We start from the raw sequence: 18,047 nt of genomic DNA, 5'->3' as shown, positions 1-18,047 counted from the left end.
AAAGCTGAAGCTTTAACAAAGAGGTCGCTATTTTTTTTCTACTGCATGCGTCGGCCCCGGGAAGTTTGAAGAAAGAAGAAGGAAGAGGATGACTCCATGGTGCTCACTGGAAGAACCTCAGACCTGTGCAGTTTCCTCCTGATAGGAGCACCGGCTCAGGGTGTCAGGTAAGTAAATATAATCACTTGGGGGTGACTGATTTTTGTTTTTTCCTTCTCCTTTAAAAGGGATTGTTAATCTGTTAAAGGGTGGTTTACCTTCAAGTTAACCTTGGTATGTTGTAGAATGGCAAATTCTAAGCAACTTTTCAATTGGTCTTCATTATTAATTTTTTATGTTTTTATTTTAAATGATTTACCATTTTCTTCTGACTTATTCCAACTTTCAAATGGGATCACTGACCCCATCTAAAAGCAAATGCTCTGCTCATTTATTGTTATTAATATTTTTTATAACTCATCTTTCTATCCAGGCCCTATTCTAGTCTCTTCAAATCAGGGCATGGTTGCTGGAATCTGGAGCCTAGCAACCAAACTGCAAACTGAAGAGCTACTGAATAAAAATCTAAATAACCAAAAAACTACAAATAATAAATAATGAAAAACAATTGCAATTTCTCATAATATCACTCTCTACATCATACTAAAAGTTAACTAAAAGGTGAACAACCCCTTTAAATTACATTTTGTATGATGCAGACAGTGACACCCTGAGACAATTAACATTGGTCTTAAATTTTTTTATGTGATATGGTTTTTGAATTATTTAGCTTTTTTGTTCAGCAGTTCCACAGTTTCAACTTTCAGTGTGGTTGCTAAAGACCAATGTAACCTAGCAACCAGGCATTGGGCTGAATGAAAGATTTAAAGATGAAAAAGAAAGGCCCTTAATTAAAAGATAAGTAATAACTTTGTTCCATGGCTCAAGTAAATACAATTATATCATTATAAAAATAAAAAGGGTACCAGGGACCTTTTGATCTGCAGCCAAATGCTCTACCCTTAACACAGGAGTGCTATAGGCAGGGCCGCCATCAAGGGGGCACAGTGGGGACAGTTGTCCTTGGCCCGGCAAAGTCCAAGGTGAAAGGGGGGCCCAGCCGTGCTGCACTCTCTAAAGAACAAGGCCCCCCCCTTAAGATCTGAAGCGGCGAAGGAAACCGCTTGCTTTCAGTCAAACACTGCACTTGTGCACACACCCTAACTACTTCATAGTGCTCAGAGTAAGGGGCGTGGAGGGGTGTTTGCGTACGAGTGGGGTGTGGTGTGGGCGGGAAGGAGCGATGTTGCGTTCCGGGTTGCTAAGGGCTCTGAAGAGGTGGGGGTGACAGAGCGATGCAGGATGCAGATGTCTAGTTGTCACTCTCTTGCTCCTAGTCACACGATATGCTGCCAGGGTTAATGCATGATATACAGGCAGGTATCAACTCTTATAGGGTTAGTGAGTAATTTATAGACACTGGTTCTAAACCTGCCAGGGGTACAGAGGGATATGTGGGTGGTAGGGAATAAAATCTTTATGAGGTGCCATCAAGTTCATACAGTGGCCTTATCCACCTCATCACCAAACCCCCAAAATACCTCAGTGAATTAGTAGAAACATTTTTTTTTACATTGTTGGAATGGCAGCATCAGGAATGAAGAAGCACAAGGACACAATGGTTCCCACTTTCAGTGTCAGACAAGAGAGTCAGTGACCCGTGGGGTGAAATAGTGAGTAAAGTAGCCCCTGCTGTAAAATATAATAACATTAAGATAATATAAGATATTTAAGGTCATAAACACTTACAATAGAATGAAAGATTTATATTCTAGCAGGAATTCCCAAGCCCATAAGTAGTATTGATTTATTCAACATGTACTGCAAGTTTAACAGAGCTGCCATGTAGTATCCATTATCCAATATACCAACAATAATATCAACAATGATTTTTTTTTTTAAAGAAACAATGAACCATACAAAAACATTGCATCAGCAAGCCCCCCTTTTTTATTACAGTGGTGTTGACTTGTGTGCTGTTCTTCACTATGAATTCTGCACATGATTAGATCTAATGAGAAAACAGTAAAAGTTTAATAGTCTTACAGATAAGATAGAAAAAAAGCTCTTGTTCTAATCTGTAGCTGATAGCAGTGCTCATTTTGTTAAGATACAACATTGCTTTCATATTTGTTTCAATGAAGATATATTCATAGAAAAACCTGCTTTGTTTGATATAATGTACTCCTATAATGAAGTGTCAGGATGGTATGGATGTCTTGCCATGTACATATAACACAGACACATATAGCCCGCCCTGCTGATTCCAAATTAAGTTTCACATTATTATTTAAAATTGGCTTGTAGCGCAACATTTCACCAGCTCCTGCCACCTATGGAATGACTTTTCTAGATATACTCTAGATACTAGAAATAACAAACCCCTTGATTTAGCTTTTTAACTGCAGATTATATAATATATCTCTGCTTTAAAAAAACATCATTCAGTAACTCACAGGATACTCACCTAGCATTATGTACTTTGCTTTAACATAAACAATATTTGTAAATCACATGGGATGATGGACTACTACTTAATGGGCATTTATATACAGTATATTGGTATATTTGAATACCTGCACTTTTAAAAACCATGGGGCAGATTTATCATAACTAGGGAATCCTGAAGGATTTCCCACAGTTTGAGTATTATTCCATTAACTAAACACTTTCCTGACTGACAGGAAGCTGTCCCATTTGACCCATTCATGGTAGATGAATGTGCTTTTTACCATCAAACACATTCTGTTTAATAGGGAGTTAAAACTGAGGGACGCAGTGTAATAATAACACCCCTCCAAAATGTTAATTTCTGCTGCAAATTAACAGGGGAATTAAGAAATCGTATAATCTCTTTTCGGTGGTGGAATGGATGGTTTCAAAAGAGCTCATATGTGAATCTAAAAACATTTGTATTTTTTACTAAGCGCAAAGAATTGTTCCTGATTGATAAAAATACTGCAACTGAGCTTACAATCTCAAAGAAAAAGTTAGTGAGACATAGGGGTAAATTTATTAAGCGGCGAAAATTCGCCATTGCTACAATTCGCCAGGCAAAATTCACTCAGACAACGCTAATTTACTAAAATGCAAAGTTGCGTCCAGGGCACCGAACACTGGCGGATTTCCTTAGTGTTGCTTCGGCAATCAAAGCAAAGATGCGCTAGCGTTCAATTATGCCTAGCGCAACTTCGTTAGAGGTCTTCGCTCAGGCTAATTTGCATACGGCAGGAAACTATAAAGTTGAATGGACTTTATAGTTGCAGCAAATACATTACATTACACAAGTCCAGGGAACCTTAATAAATAAATTATAATGCCCTACACATGAGCCCACTGTATAGTTTATGTTCCATATGTTAGAAAATGTATGGGGGAACCCGGTTACCTGAAAACATTTTTAAGGACTTTTGCAGGCTATCACTCTGAAAAAAAGAAAAGACGCCAGCGTTTTTGGGAAACTTTTTCCACTAAAAATATGATGTAAGTAACAGAAGATTGAAGAAGATCTATGCACTCCAATGTACTTCACCTGGTCTGAGCTGGCGAAGGCAAGTCTGGCGAAAGAGGTAACTTTCAGTAAAATCCGAGTAACGCCGATTTGCCAGAGCGAAAATTCACCTGGCGATAGAGTGCGAATGAGCGCTAGCGTCTGTCTCTTTTGCTAGCAAAGTTACATCTGCACCCTCTAGAAAATCGGCGAAGTGCCTAAACGCGATAACACTGGCTAATCTTTGCCAGCGTTAGTCACTTCGCCCTTTAGTAAATCTGCAATTTACTTAAGTGGGATGGGGTCAGAGTTACAGAGGATGGGTCTACGAAGTTCTGGGTATGCTAGATTGAAGAAACACTAAGGGGCCGATTCACTAACTTCGAGTTAGGCTTGCCTAACTTTTTTTGATCGAAGGATATTCCTTCGATCGTTGGATTTAAATCCTTTGAATCGTTCGATTCTAAGGATTTTATCGTTCGATCGAAGGAATACTCCTTCGATCGTTCGATCGTACTATCTGCGCTTAATCCTTCGACTTCGATATTCGAAGTCGAAGGATTTCAATTCCCAGTCGAATATCGAGGGTTAATTAACCCTCGATATTCGACCCTTAGAGAATCAGCCCCTAAGTGAGGAGGAGGAAAAGGTAGAGTTACGATTACACCTGGGGCGTACTGTGTAGTTAAATACATGATGTATGGATTTGTGGCAAAAAAATAGCATGTTTGCAGTATGGGAAGCTACTTGCAGGGCTGCAGAGACCTATTTGCATATCAGAAAATAGCAACTTGGAACAAAATAAATTGATGTCATGTATGGCTTTCTACATACTTGTAGGATAAAAAACATTCTTATACAAGATATAACTTTAGATTCCAATAAATACTTTATTTTGCAGATGCAACTCATAGAAATAAAAGTATAGAAATCATTTTTGCCCTTTCGTTTTTACTGGCCCTTTTGGTAACACAACCACAACAATGAACATAAAGAACCCAAGCACTTTCACAATAAATTCCAAATAACAGCACTCTACTTATACTTATTAATAATATGGATGGATGTCCACAAATTGTATTTTATCACTTGACTACCTCATAATCCTTCACACAGCATGACTGAGCCTGAATTAAGCCACCATGTTGTTGCGGGTTTCATATTTTTAATCCTTGCTAACGAACTATATTACTATGGATATTATGATTGCACAAGTGTTTTTTTTTTGTTAGCACTATACTGTAAGTTAAGGTTTATGTAGTAAAATATTTGGATTTTTATGAATAACCTTTCATTACTACCCTTGCCTTATGCCAAATCACATGCAGTTTCACAGTAGTACAGTAGTACAGGTATAGGATCTATTATCTGGAAACCCATTGTCCAGAAAGCTCCGAATTGCGAAAAGATTTCCTTTTCTCTGTAATAATAAAACAGTACCTGTACCAAGATAAAATAAATCCTTATTGGAAGCAAAATCTATTGGGTTTATTTAATGTTTACATGATTTTCTAGTAGACATAAGGTATGAAGAACCAAATTATAAAAAGATCCGTTATCTGGAAAACTCCAGGTCCCGAGCATTTTGGACACAGGGTGCATAACCTTTAGTTTTAAATTGGATTTGGGACAATAAAACACAATAAATAATTTTCATTTCAAAATGACATTTTACCATGGCAAGTGAAAGCATTATTTCCATAAAGCAAAGGCTGAAATCAATTTTGTGCTCATGTTATTCAGAGAACCTTAACATGCAGTGCTTTTTTCACAAAATTAAATATTAGCAACAGACAAATCAGCAAAAACAAGGTATTAACAAGGAAGACTAATTATTACTTAAAATATAGCAATGGCATTTAGCATCCTAAAATATGGGATGGAAATGCACAATCATGGTGTAATTAAACTCTTACGGTTGCAGAGGATTGCAGAGAGTGACTATAAATGACCAGTTTTGGTGTCTTTGTCTGATTTCAACCATAATTCTGACCAGTTGGGCATGTATAGCAGGTCAAGCTCAATTTCAACAGGCTATCTTGCAATCCTGTTGGAACACAGATAATATGTCCAGTTTCAAAATATCATCTGCTGACACACCATGTTGGCAGGTCCATGGTGCATTGACAGATAAGGTAATGAAGAAGTAAACACAGCTCCTCTTCACTTGCTACAGATACTGTACCATCTGTATCAGCTGTCAGCCACAATGAATAGAAATATGAAATATAGTTATGCAGGTGTAACCGTAAGCCCCACTCAACTGTCCCCTAGTCTCAACTGGGCCCTCACAATAGTTTGAGGAAGGGAGCTGCTCAAGCAGGATTTCTAGACACCATGGGGCAAAATCAGTAAACTGCGGAACGGGTTCACTCACATCGCCACACTTCGCCAGGCGAAAATTCGCCAGGACAACGCTAATTCACTAAAATGCAAAGTTGCGTCCAGAGTGCCGAACGATGGCGAAGTTTCGCTAGCGTTAATTCAGCATGCAAAGCGAAGTTGCGCTAGCGCTGGCTAATTTGCATATGGCGGGAAGTTAAATTTCAATGGACGTACATGTTGTATCAAATACATTACACTACACAAACCCAGGGAACCTTAATAAAATAAAATAAAGTTGTTAAAATGCCATACACATGTGCCCAGTGTATAGTTTATGTGCCATATGTAAGGAAATTTAGGGGGGAAGCCAGGTACCCTAAAAAAAATGTATGATCTTTGCAGCCTATCACCCTGAAAAACTAAAAAGTCGCCAAAGTTTTTTGGGGCTTAGAGGGGTAAAGGCGCTTTCAGTTACAGATCCAATCTACCACCCCTGTGTTGGAGCTCAGAACTGATATTTGTAGCTCAAACTATATAACTTTTCTCCTAGAGTGTACTATGACAGGATCTCACCTACCACTGTCTAATATTTCATTCATGGGGCCCTGTTCCTCGACTTCACCAAGGGCCTAAATCCCTTGGGGTTTCTCTTCCCCATCTAAAAAACAAATGCTCTGTAAGGCTACACACTTATTATTACTGCTACTTTTTATTGCTCGTCTTTCTAGTAAGTTCTAGTCCTATTCATATTCCAGTCTTTGATTCAAATCAGTGTATAGTTGCTAGGGTAATTTGGAGCCTAGCTACCAGATTGTTTATAATGCAGATTGAAGAGCTGCTGAATAAAATAACTCAAGGACCTTAAATAATAAAAAATGAAAACCAATTGTAAATTGTCTCAGAATATCACTCTCTACATCATACTAAAAGTTAACTCGAAGGTGAAAAACCCCTTTAAGAACTGTATGTGGAGCTATTCAGAAGCTAGTTTATGTTCTGTTTTGTCTTATTTGAAATTGTTCCTCTGAAAAATTAAACACAGGTTATATTGTACATTACTTCCCACTGGTGCCAACCCTATGCTCTGTAGTAGAGTTCTGCAGCGGGTCGGGTACCGCGGGTTACCCGCAAAAACCTGCGGTACCCTTGTGGGTTGGGGGTAGAAGTTTGGGTGAAGGTATTGAAGCGGTCGGTGGTTCTGCAGGTTTGTGGGTTACGGGTCGGCTCACGGGTCTTCACAATAACGATTTTTACTCCTTTTTTCTGATCATGCCAACTTCCGATGATGTCACTTCCGGTTTACGATGACAGCTCTTTCTGATTCTTGATGGTCAGCGGGTCCGGGTTGCTGATAAGGTACTTGCTGGTCGGGTAGTGCATCCAAGCGAGTAAGAATGCGGGTTGTGGGTCCGGGTTGCAGGTTGCGGGTACGGGTCGGGTAAGGGTTCCAAAAAATGGACGCGCACAGGACTCTACTCTGTAGTACTGATTAAGCCAGAAAATGTGCTCTTGATTGTCACTTCTATTTATTGTAAGCTCTTTACCTGTTTAACAGTGGGAAGAGACAGGGGTATATTCATCAAAGAGTGGAGTTACAGATCCCCACAGTCCTCTAGAGTGAAATTCCACCACTCTCTATTCATTTCTATATGAATTTTAAAAGAGTATTTATCAATGGGTGAAAGTGAAAGCTCATCCTTTGATAAATACGCATTTCAAAATCCCATAGAAATGAATGGAGAGTGGCGGAATTTCACTTAGTTGACTGTGGCGATCTCTAACTTCACTCTTTGATAAATATGTCCCGATTCCCTAGTATAAACTATGGCTATATGTTTCAAATAACAAAATGGTTTGAATGATAGAATGGTATTACCAAAAAAAAAACAAACATGGAAGATTTGATTTATATTGAAATTTATTTACTCTTTATAAACACAGTTCAAGACATTTTCAATTCTTAGCCAAGGTGATAAGTATAAAATTCATAGAAATAAGATAACATGGACCTTATTACAACAGAATTAGCTGTTCTGCATCCATTACACACTTTTCTTTACAAAAACAATATAACTCACAGAGTACCATAAAACTTAAGGCAAAAGAGGAATTGAGAAGAACTCTCCAAGTCCCTCCCACAACTTGAGATTTAAAGTTAAAGGGATTTATCAGTCACACACAAACTGAGCTGTTCAGTTTCATGTTAAGGAATGAAACTTTCCACAGCAGTAATGGAGATGGAGATGGCCAACTATGGTGAGGTTTTAGATCCAACCTACACCTCTCTGGAATTCTAAAACATGCAGCTTCTTTACAATGACAGTGGTAAGTTTAAAGGCAGTAACCCAACATAATTGTTTTATATGATGTGCTCATTATTTCATGGCACCAAATATGAACATAGAATTGTACGATAATATTTAGATACTAATATTTTTTTTATATAATGCTCTACATAGTTTAAAGAGGACTCCTTGTCTAGCTTAGACTTAAAAGAACAACATTAATTGATTTGGCAGCATCCTGAACATCAATACAAACATACTATTCACAATTGTAATGTTGCTATTCAGCCATTGCAGACTGCACTATACTATTTGAAGTATTTAAAGTGTTAGTCAGTTAATGATATAAAATGAATTGTAGTGATTTATAATGTACAAATTAGTGCTCTATAATAGTGAATAAGCATTGTAAAGTGTACACGTAGAAAAGTCAGTTGTTAACACATTTGTCCCTCGGAAGCTAACGTTTGGCTATCCAGCTCACTAAATATTTGTCTTGTGTTAGTTACATTTTAGAGGTTTGTTCTATGTGCACTCATTGAATGATAAGAGTTTATTCTCAATACATGACAAGAATAGAATGTATTACTTTGTTGTGTCTTATCATTTGTGTGTCATTTTAATTTATCAAGGCTTACTGAGTGCTTAAAGGGGCTGTTCACCTTACAACTAACTTTTAGTATGATGTAGAACGTGATATTCGGAGACAATTTGCAATTGGTTTTCATTTTTAATTATTTGTGGTTTTTGAGTTATATAGCTTTTTATTCAGCAGTTTGCAGTTTTAGCAATCAGGTTGCTAGGGTCCAAATTAGCCAAAAATGGTCCGTTTGCATAAGAGACTGGAATATGTATAGGAGAGGCCTGAATAGAAAGATAAGTAATAAAAACTAGCAATAATAATAAATGTGTAGCTTTTAGATGGGGTCAATGACCCCCATTTGAAAGCTGAGAAGAACCAATAGAAAAAGGCAAATAACTCAAAAACTATATATATAAAAAAAAAATAATGAAGACAAATTACAAAGTTGCTTAGAATTGGGAATTCTATGACATACTAAAAGTTACCTTAAAGGTGAACCACCCCTTTAAGTTCCTCCGAGGGAGCAGTTGGGATTCAGCCTACCCAAGAAACATTCAGCAAAGTCCTAATCTTATAACAATCAAAAAGTGGCAGAGGAAGAGCAGATTCAAAGTCCTAACTCTGAAGTCCTAACTTTTCACAATGTGAGAATGTTGATGGATGTTCCTTCTTGGGTTTTTCTTTTCTTTTTATTCTGTTTGTTCTGTCACTACGGCCGATTTAGGAACACAGTTAATAAATCGCACAGGTGTAGTTATCAGTAGGAACTGATCAGGCCTTTGCTTTCATTTTCCAACTTATAGTAGACGATTTAAAACTAATAGCCAATTGCTCGCTACTGCAAAAATATTTATAATAATGAGTTGAAGTGCTAACATATTGTGTGGCTTCCAGTGCATTAAATTAAGTGGCATATTAAAGAATCTTACCAAACTGGAATATATATTTAAGTAAATATTGCCCTTTTACATCTCTTGCCTTGAACCACCATTTTATGACGGTCTGTGTGCTGCCTCAGAGATCACCTGACCAGAAATACTACAACTCTAACTGTAACAGGAAGAAGTGTGGAAGCAAAAGACAGAGCTCTGTTTGTTACTTGGCTCATGTGACCTAACATATATGGTTTGTTTGTGTGCAGAGTGAATCATACGATCCCAGGGGGCTGTCCTTATTTTTTAAAATGCCATTTTTGTATTTATGATTACCCAATGGCACATACTACTAAAAAAGTATATTATTACAAAAATGGTTTATTGACATGAAGCAGGGTTTTATATGCTGTTTTCCTTTTTTGCTTTAATCGTATAGGGGCTGATTCATCATAATTCAAATTCATGAAAAATAAACATGGATGCAGAAAAACTCCTTCAACTTGAATGCTAGCTTATTTAAGGAAAACCTGCACACCTTTTTTTTTGCGGAAAAAAGTCTTGTGCCAGAGGCAATCACATTGGTCCGTTTATTTTCAATGAGGCTGAAAATCTCTAATGTTAATAAACTGGGATACTAAAGTTGTTACAGAAAATTCCAATTGACTTTTACACAGCCTCACTGACTTTTCACATTTCTTTTATCCTTTAGTAAATTTCAACTTTTTGAGGTTTCAGAATATACCTCCACGTTTTTTTCTTGAATTGAGAATAAAACGCCAACTAGATTTTTCATAAATCAGCCCCTAATTGCTATTAATAACATTATTATGATTTCGGAGCTATTTGGGAGCTATATAGTGGATAGAGAATTGTTCAACCAATTTGGAAAATAATTGATTCTTAATCACCGGACTTTAAAGGACCAGTAACATCAAAAAAATTTTAAATTTATAAACACCAACACAAATTAAACTTTTAAATTGTAAAGCCTTTATTAAAAAATAACTCACTGAAACTTCTGTTCTTCTGGAGAAAAGGCGAAAGGGCGACCATCCATTCTGCAGCAGTTGATTCCTCCTCCCTGGCTATCTCTCCTGGCTGCTCTACTCTGCCGGCAAGATGGGGCAGCACTTCTAAGCGATGCACATGTTGTATCCTCCAGTCGACGTCGCCATTGCCTGCTGGTTGCTCCCCACTTCCCAGCATTGCTCCTCCGTCTCTCCCTGACTTTTTTTTTCCCCCGCACCTTGCAGCTTCTTGCCTTCCTGCTCGACAAGCCCGGCTCCAGGAGAGAACTGCATTCATGCCCTGCACCTGCCGCCCTGACATTTGCTCATCTGCCCGCAGAGACTGCTGAAGGGAAAAGTCCTTGTTGCAAATTGCCAGATTTGCCTTCTTCTCCCCACGCTGCCTACACTGCTCAGGCGGGGCAACACAGTGCGGGGGCTGGGGGTGCGGGAAGCAAATAAAACATAGCCCTTCAACCTCTTCAGAGACCTTTCTCAAAGTACCTCTGAAAGGCCTCTGAAGAGGTTGAAACGTCAGTCTCCTTGTGAATAAATTTTTTTTTAGTTTTTCCTAAGTCCTGAGAGTGCAGACCTTATTCTGTATGTTACCTGTACTCTCCCCCCACTCCACTCTACTTTTTTACCTTGTCCCCAAGGAATACATTATTTAGATTGGCTATTTAGAAGAGGAGGTCTAAATATGATATCATTTTGACTAGGGGCATATTTATCAAGGGACGAATTTAGAGTTTATGGGACTTTATAAAAACTACCATAAACTACCATAAATTTGAAAAATTAACCGACCAAACAAAATGTATTAAAAAAATAGAATTTTTTAAATTCAGGTGAATAGGATTGACCTGCTAACTCGAATCAAATTCGTATCGAATTTTTTCACTAAAACAAAGTCCACCAAACGACTCCAAATTGATTGTAGTAGGTCCCCCATAGGCTAAAACGACAATTTGGCAGGTTTTAGACGGGGAATAGTCAAATTTGAATTCTTATAGGTACAGTACATTTTTTTAAACTCGAATCGAATTTGGACTATTCCATAGTCGAATTACACTACAATAAACTTGAAATTAAATTTAAAAAATTAGAATTTGCAATTTGTCCCTTGATAAATCTGCCCCTAGATGTCTAGCCAGCAAGGTTCACAACCGCAGTTATACATTCCTCAAGATGTACTAATTTACTATAATAATTTAATTACCCTAGCAACTAAGCAGTGGTTTGAATAAGAGACTAGAATATGAATAGGTGAGGGACTCTTATGGAACATAGGCAAAAAGGTAACAATGAAACTGTAGTCTTACAGAGTAATTATTTTTTGGCTGCTGAGGTCAGTGACCCCCATTTCAAAGCTTAAAAGAGGCAGTCAGAAGGCCAATAATTACAAAAGCCCCCAAACCTCCACCAAAATTAAGACCAATTTTAGGATTGCTATTAGTGGGGCATTATATAATATACCAAAAGTTAGGGTGAACTACCCCTCAAATAAATAAAATAATGCCATCCAGAGGCATGGTGATATAGACTCCCTTGCTGCAGTGCAGTTAAGAATAAGAGCCAATTGTGAGACAAGCTTGCAGTTCTGGCCAGGCCTGACTGGGCTCCATGCTATTCCTAATTCTAAGAGCAGAGACAGACGAGAAGATTCGGAGAGATTAGTCGCCCGACGACAAATCGCCTCTTCTTCGGTCTAATAATCTCCGCCAGAGGGGAGGGAGGCAGTTCAGGGAGATTAGTCGTCTGAAGAAGATGTGATTTGACGCTGGCACTTGGAGCGCTTCATTTTCCGAAGTCGCCCAAGTTTCCCCATGAGGCAACTTCGGACTTGGAAAAAAAAGGAAGTGCTCCAAGTGCCATCCCCCCAGTGATTTAGATTGAAGCCAGAGGGGAGGCAATTTGGGGAGATTAGTCACCCGAAGAAGAGGCGATTTGTCGCCAGACGACTAATCTCCCCGAATCTTGTCGTCTGTCTCTGCCCTTTAGCTCCAGTTTCTACTTCTACTTCACTGAAATTGATTTTTATTGCTAGGAAATACTTCTTGTATGATGGTTGGAGACCATCTGCTGGGTAATATGGGTAAACCCGGGATGGCTGTAAATGGGGAATATTCTTTATACATGTAACCCCATCTAGGCTAGGCTAGACCTTGTCCGGCTAGGAAACAGGAAACATTTTTATATCAAAAGATATATATGCCAAGGCTTGTATTTAGTAAAAATAATTTATTTATTAGAATTCATGTTTAAAAATTAGATACATACTGACCCCACATGGCCCACCTTACGCGTTGCGGCTAGGAAACAGGCAGAGCACCAGTTACATACGACCCTCTCTCCACAGGATGGGCCTTTGCTACATCTAAAGGTGAAGGAATGGTGTTGTGCAACTATGTGACAAAATTAAAAGAATTGAATGCCAGAAGGTTCTTGAACAAAGCAAATAGCTACATGATTTATTCTCTTAAAGCACAAATTAGGGGTTTGATACTCACAATCCTCTGAGGTCTATCACATACATGTCAGACACAGCATTTCAGAGCCAGCACCTTGTGACATCAGTTTGGAGATAGCGTAGATAGACACCCTCAGCATATTTGTACCATGACTTGGATCCCCACATGTTGGATCAAGGAAATCACTAAACCTAAATCCCTGTAAGCCTGTGATCCCTATACTACAGGCCAGTCTTGCCTGAGGAGAGAGCTACCCCCTTGCTATCCCTCCGAGTTGGAGCACAGGCTGCTCTTGCTATACTAGTTTTATCTGCCTCACTTTCCTAGAAAGTGCTGTTACAGAGAACTAACCTGTCCTGACTACATCTCACTCAAGGGGTCCCTGTATCCCCGACTTCACCAAGGGTCTCACCACCCTTGGGGCCTTGCTTTTACTGGGGCCTAAGCTTCAGGCTCCCATTATCATCCACTCTCTCCTGAAGTGGCAGGCAAAAGAGGAAGCCCCACCCTCTGCACAGCACTATACTGAAGTGTGGCAGGAACTTGTCACCAGCATCTGGGCCAATGATACAATGTACACATTACACTAATAGGCTAAAGTAGATACATGGGCTTTCGCCCAGCAACCAGAAAAGCCATATGGGAGCATTAACTCCCATTTATGAGTCCTGACATCCACTTCTTTAGGAAGGCAGCAGGCAAAAACCTTAATCCAGTAACCAGAACAGTGGTAAGAGCAGATTCCAGTGAACAGGGAAATAGTTGAGGATGGCATCAGTAAACAGCTTTATAATTAGGGTTGCCACCTGTCCAGTTTTGATCCGGAGAGCCCGGTATTTTGAAGGGTTGCCTGGGTCAAAACATCCTGCCCAGTTTTCCTTATTTGGAAAAGGTAGGAAGTTTTGACTCAGGCAACCATTCAAAATTCCCGTGATTGATACGGCGATCGGCCAATCGCCGATCATAGCCCACCCCCTGACATCACAGCCCTGCCCCCTGGCTGGTCAAATTATTTATAACCCTATTTATAATGAAGGACAGAGGGAAGGAAGAAAATGCTGGCTTATATGGGCAGTTGCAGGATTGTGTACAGCCAGTAGGTGGATACCAACAGTAGCTTATACAAAGCAAAATCATGTCATGAATATTAGCAAAGCTGGGCCTACAGACACAGGAATTGCTGTTTCAGAGCTGGAATTAAGAAAGAAGGTACTTCTTCGCTTTTATTTCAATTATGTGTGAAACGCATTGTTAACAAAATAAAAGTTGAGCGGGAGGTGATTAAAGGGGTGCTTCAAGTTAACTTTTAGCCTGTTATAGAATGGCTAATTCTAAGCAACTTTTCAATTGGCCTTCATTCTTTTTTTTTATAGTTTTTGAAATTATTTGGCTTCTTCTTCTGACTCTTTCCAGCTTTTAAATCAGGGTCACTGACCAAATCTAAAATACAAATCCTCTGTAAGGCTACATTAATGTTATTTTTAATTACTCATCTTTGTTTTCAGTTCCTCTCTTATTCATGTTCCAGTCTCTTATTCAAATCAATGCACGGTTGCTAGGGTAACTTGGACCCTAGCAACCAGATTGCTGAAACTACAAACTGGAGTGCTGCTGAATAAAACGCCAAGTAACTGAAAACTCACAAATAATAAAACAATTGAAACCAATTGCAAATTGTCTCTGAATATCACTCTTTACATCAGGGATGCCCAACCTTTTTCACCTGTGAGCCACATTCAAATGTAAGAAGGGTTGGGGAGCAACATAAGAATGAAAATAGTTCCTGAGGATGCCAATGAAAGGGCTGTGATTGGTTATTTGATAGCATCTGTGGACTGGAAGCCTACAGAAAGCTCTATTTGGCAGTACACATGGTATTTATGCAACCAAACTTGCCTCCAAGCCTGGAATTCAAAAATAAGCCTCTGCTTTGAAGCCACTGGGAGCAACATCCAAGGGGTTGGGGAGCAACATGTTGCTCACGAGCTACTGGTTGGTGATCACTGCTTTACATCATACTAAAAAAGTTAATTTAAAGGTGAACAACCCCTTTAGTTATAACAACCCCTTTTAGGAAAACAATATTTTTATTGTTGGAAATTAGCTAGCATAATTAGTGTTCAAATTGTTCTCCATTTTTTTATTTGCTGGAATCTGATTAAATACTGTGTATTTTTAAAAAAGTATTTGTAAAAACTGTAAAAGGACCATGACTCCATCTAGTGTTCATATGAAATACAGCATGTTTTAATTCTGTATTTGCATACTAATCATTTTAAACATTTTGACATAGAAGAGTGAAAGGGATATGGAAGTAAACTTGAAAGGTGTCTGCCTATGAAGACAATATGTCATAGTGTAGATCTGCAAAACAAAAACTACTGAAATGTTTTCAAATTCCTCTTTTGTATAGAAACTGGACATGTTGTAGCTGTTGTTATCTGACCGAAAAGCTCAAAAATAAGATGTTGATATTTTCATGTTTTATTTTTTTAAACAAACACCTACTCATCATTGAAAGATTTGCCTTTTTTTGGTAATAATGGGGCAGTATCTTGTCTTTTATTCTAACAAAGCTAACATAAAATCCATGTCAAATTCATTTATTGGGATTATGGAAAAAAAACCTTATCTGAAACACCCCCAAATTCTCCATTTGGAAAGACTCTTTATCTAACCCCCACCAAGTTCCATATTTATCAAATATTCTTCATTTGTACATTGACATTTTCATTTTCTCACCTCGGATGTCACTTGTGGTTTATTTCAGTCTAGAAAAATATAATAAATAACATACTCTTATCCAAAAACCCTTCACTATACTAGTGAACCCCAATAAAGGTGAAGCAGATCTGTTGTTGGATTATGATGGACAGGTGCCTTGGTTGTGCTTTAGAAGCCTATAGGGTTTTCCATAAACCTCAAAAGTGTGGTTGTGGAATGCACTGCCAGATGCTGTTGTGATGGCTGATTCTGTTAATGCTTTTAAAGGAGAACTAAAGCTTAACTAAAGAAGTAGGCAAGAAATGTTGTACATTATGTTTTTGGCTTCTGTACCAGCCCAAGGCAACCACAGACCTTTAGCAGGGAAGATCTGTGCCTCCAAAGATGCCCCAGTAGCTCCCCATCTTCTTTTCTGCTGATTCACTGCACATGCTCTGTGCTGCTGTCACTTACTCAGCTTAGGGACCGACTCAAAATATTCAGTACACAGAATATAAATGTCACAATATAAGGCTGATTAGTAATTAATACAGATAATTAATACATGGCAGTACAAAAACCAGTGCAACTAGCATCAGAATTTAATAAACAGCCCTTTTAGCATCAACTTATATTACAGGACAACCTAATTTTCTGCTTGATAATTTGCAAAGACCATTAAGCTTAGCTTCTCAAAAGTTTTTATTCATGCTCAGACTAGATGCAATTCATTGTGGCTAATTGATTTATGTACTATCACTTAATCAGCACGGCTATATAGTGGAGTGTTGTAAGTGTTAATTACTCTCTGAAAGCCTTGTCTGAAATAGTTGGTCCAATGTATGCTCATTAATAAGTTTTTGTTTGTGCATGTTGGTTAGTCATTTATATGTGTATTAACTTTGAGGTGAATCAACATGTAGTGAAAAAAGAGAAAAAGAACTGACCCATATAATTGCACCTTCCCATCCAAATACAAAACTCCGGTGAAGCCAATTAATAAAACATAACCTTTAATGATTAATTAAAACAAGTCTAGAAAACACAATTAAAAATATGGTTAGGTGTAGGGGGCTGATTAACACAGCACCTATGGGTTCAAAGAGACGTGTGCCAGCAGCACTTAAGTCGTTTACAGATACGGTTGGGAATCGTTGTGGTGAAATTTAGGCGTGTAGGCCACGCATTATTTCTAATAGCCACAACCAGGAAACAGCCCGTACCCCACCAACCCCTTCGTCCACTTGAGGATCTCTCCCGTTGTGGTATTAGGTTTTTAGGATTGTAAGCAAAGGCCAAATAGCGCAAACATCAAGATACTTGAATTAATAGTGCCAGACCCACGGATAAATGTTTACTCAATGCCAAACCCACCCCTTCACCCACTTGAGAAGCCCTCCCTCGTGGTATTGGGTCGGATGAACAAAACCAGATGACAAACTCTGGAATACTTTGTTGCTACAGAGACTGATAGTGCTATATTGCTTCAGTATCTAAATTGTATCGAGCAAAGTAACAACCCGCGGATCATTTAAATATCCAACCCCTTCACCCACATTGATCACCTCCCGATCCGTATTAACCCTGTGGAGCAAATCTGTGTCCCTATCAGACGCCTGCCTAACCAAAACTAAAAATGCGCCTGTTTGGTTAGGCAGGCGTCTGATAGGGACACAGATTTGCTCCACAGGGTTAATACGGATCGGGAGGTGATCAATGTGGGTGAAGGGGTTGGATATTTAAATGATCCGCGGGTTGTTACTTTGCTCGATACAATTTAGATACTGAAGCAATATAGCACTATCAGTCTCTGTAGCAACAAAGTATTCCAGAGTTTGTCATCTGGTTTTGTTCATCCGACCCAATACCACGAGGGAGGGCTTCTCAAGTGGGTGAAGGGGTGGGTTTGGCATTGAGTAAACATTTATCCGTGGGTCTGGCACTATTAATTCAAGTATCTTGATGTTTGCGCTATTTGGCCTTTGCTTACAATCCTAAAAACCTAATACCACAACGGGAGAGATCCTCAAGTGGACGAAGGGGTTGGTGGGGTACGGGCTGTTTCCTGGTTGTGGCTATTAGAAATAATGCGTGGCCTACACGCCTAAATTTCACCACAACGATTCCCAACCGTATCTGTAAACGACTTAAGTGCTGCTGGCACACGTCTCTTTGAACCCATAGGTGCTGTGTTAATCAGCCCCCTACACCTAACCATATTTTTAATTGTGTTTTCTAGACTTGTTTTAATTAATCATTAAAGGTTATG

Source organism: Xenopus laevis, chromosome 4S, assembly GCF_017654675.1.
Source record: "Xenopus laevis strain J_2021 chromosome 4S, Xenopus_laevis_v10.1, whole genome shotgun sequence".
Classification (NCBI taxonomy): Eukaryota; Metazoa; Chordata; class Amphibia; order Anura; family Pipidae; genus Xenopus; species Xenopus laevis.
The sequence above is the reverse complement of the archived record's forward strand: the minus strand, read 5'-3'. Positions refer to the sequence as shown.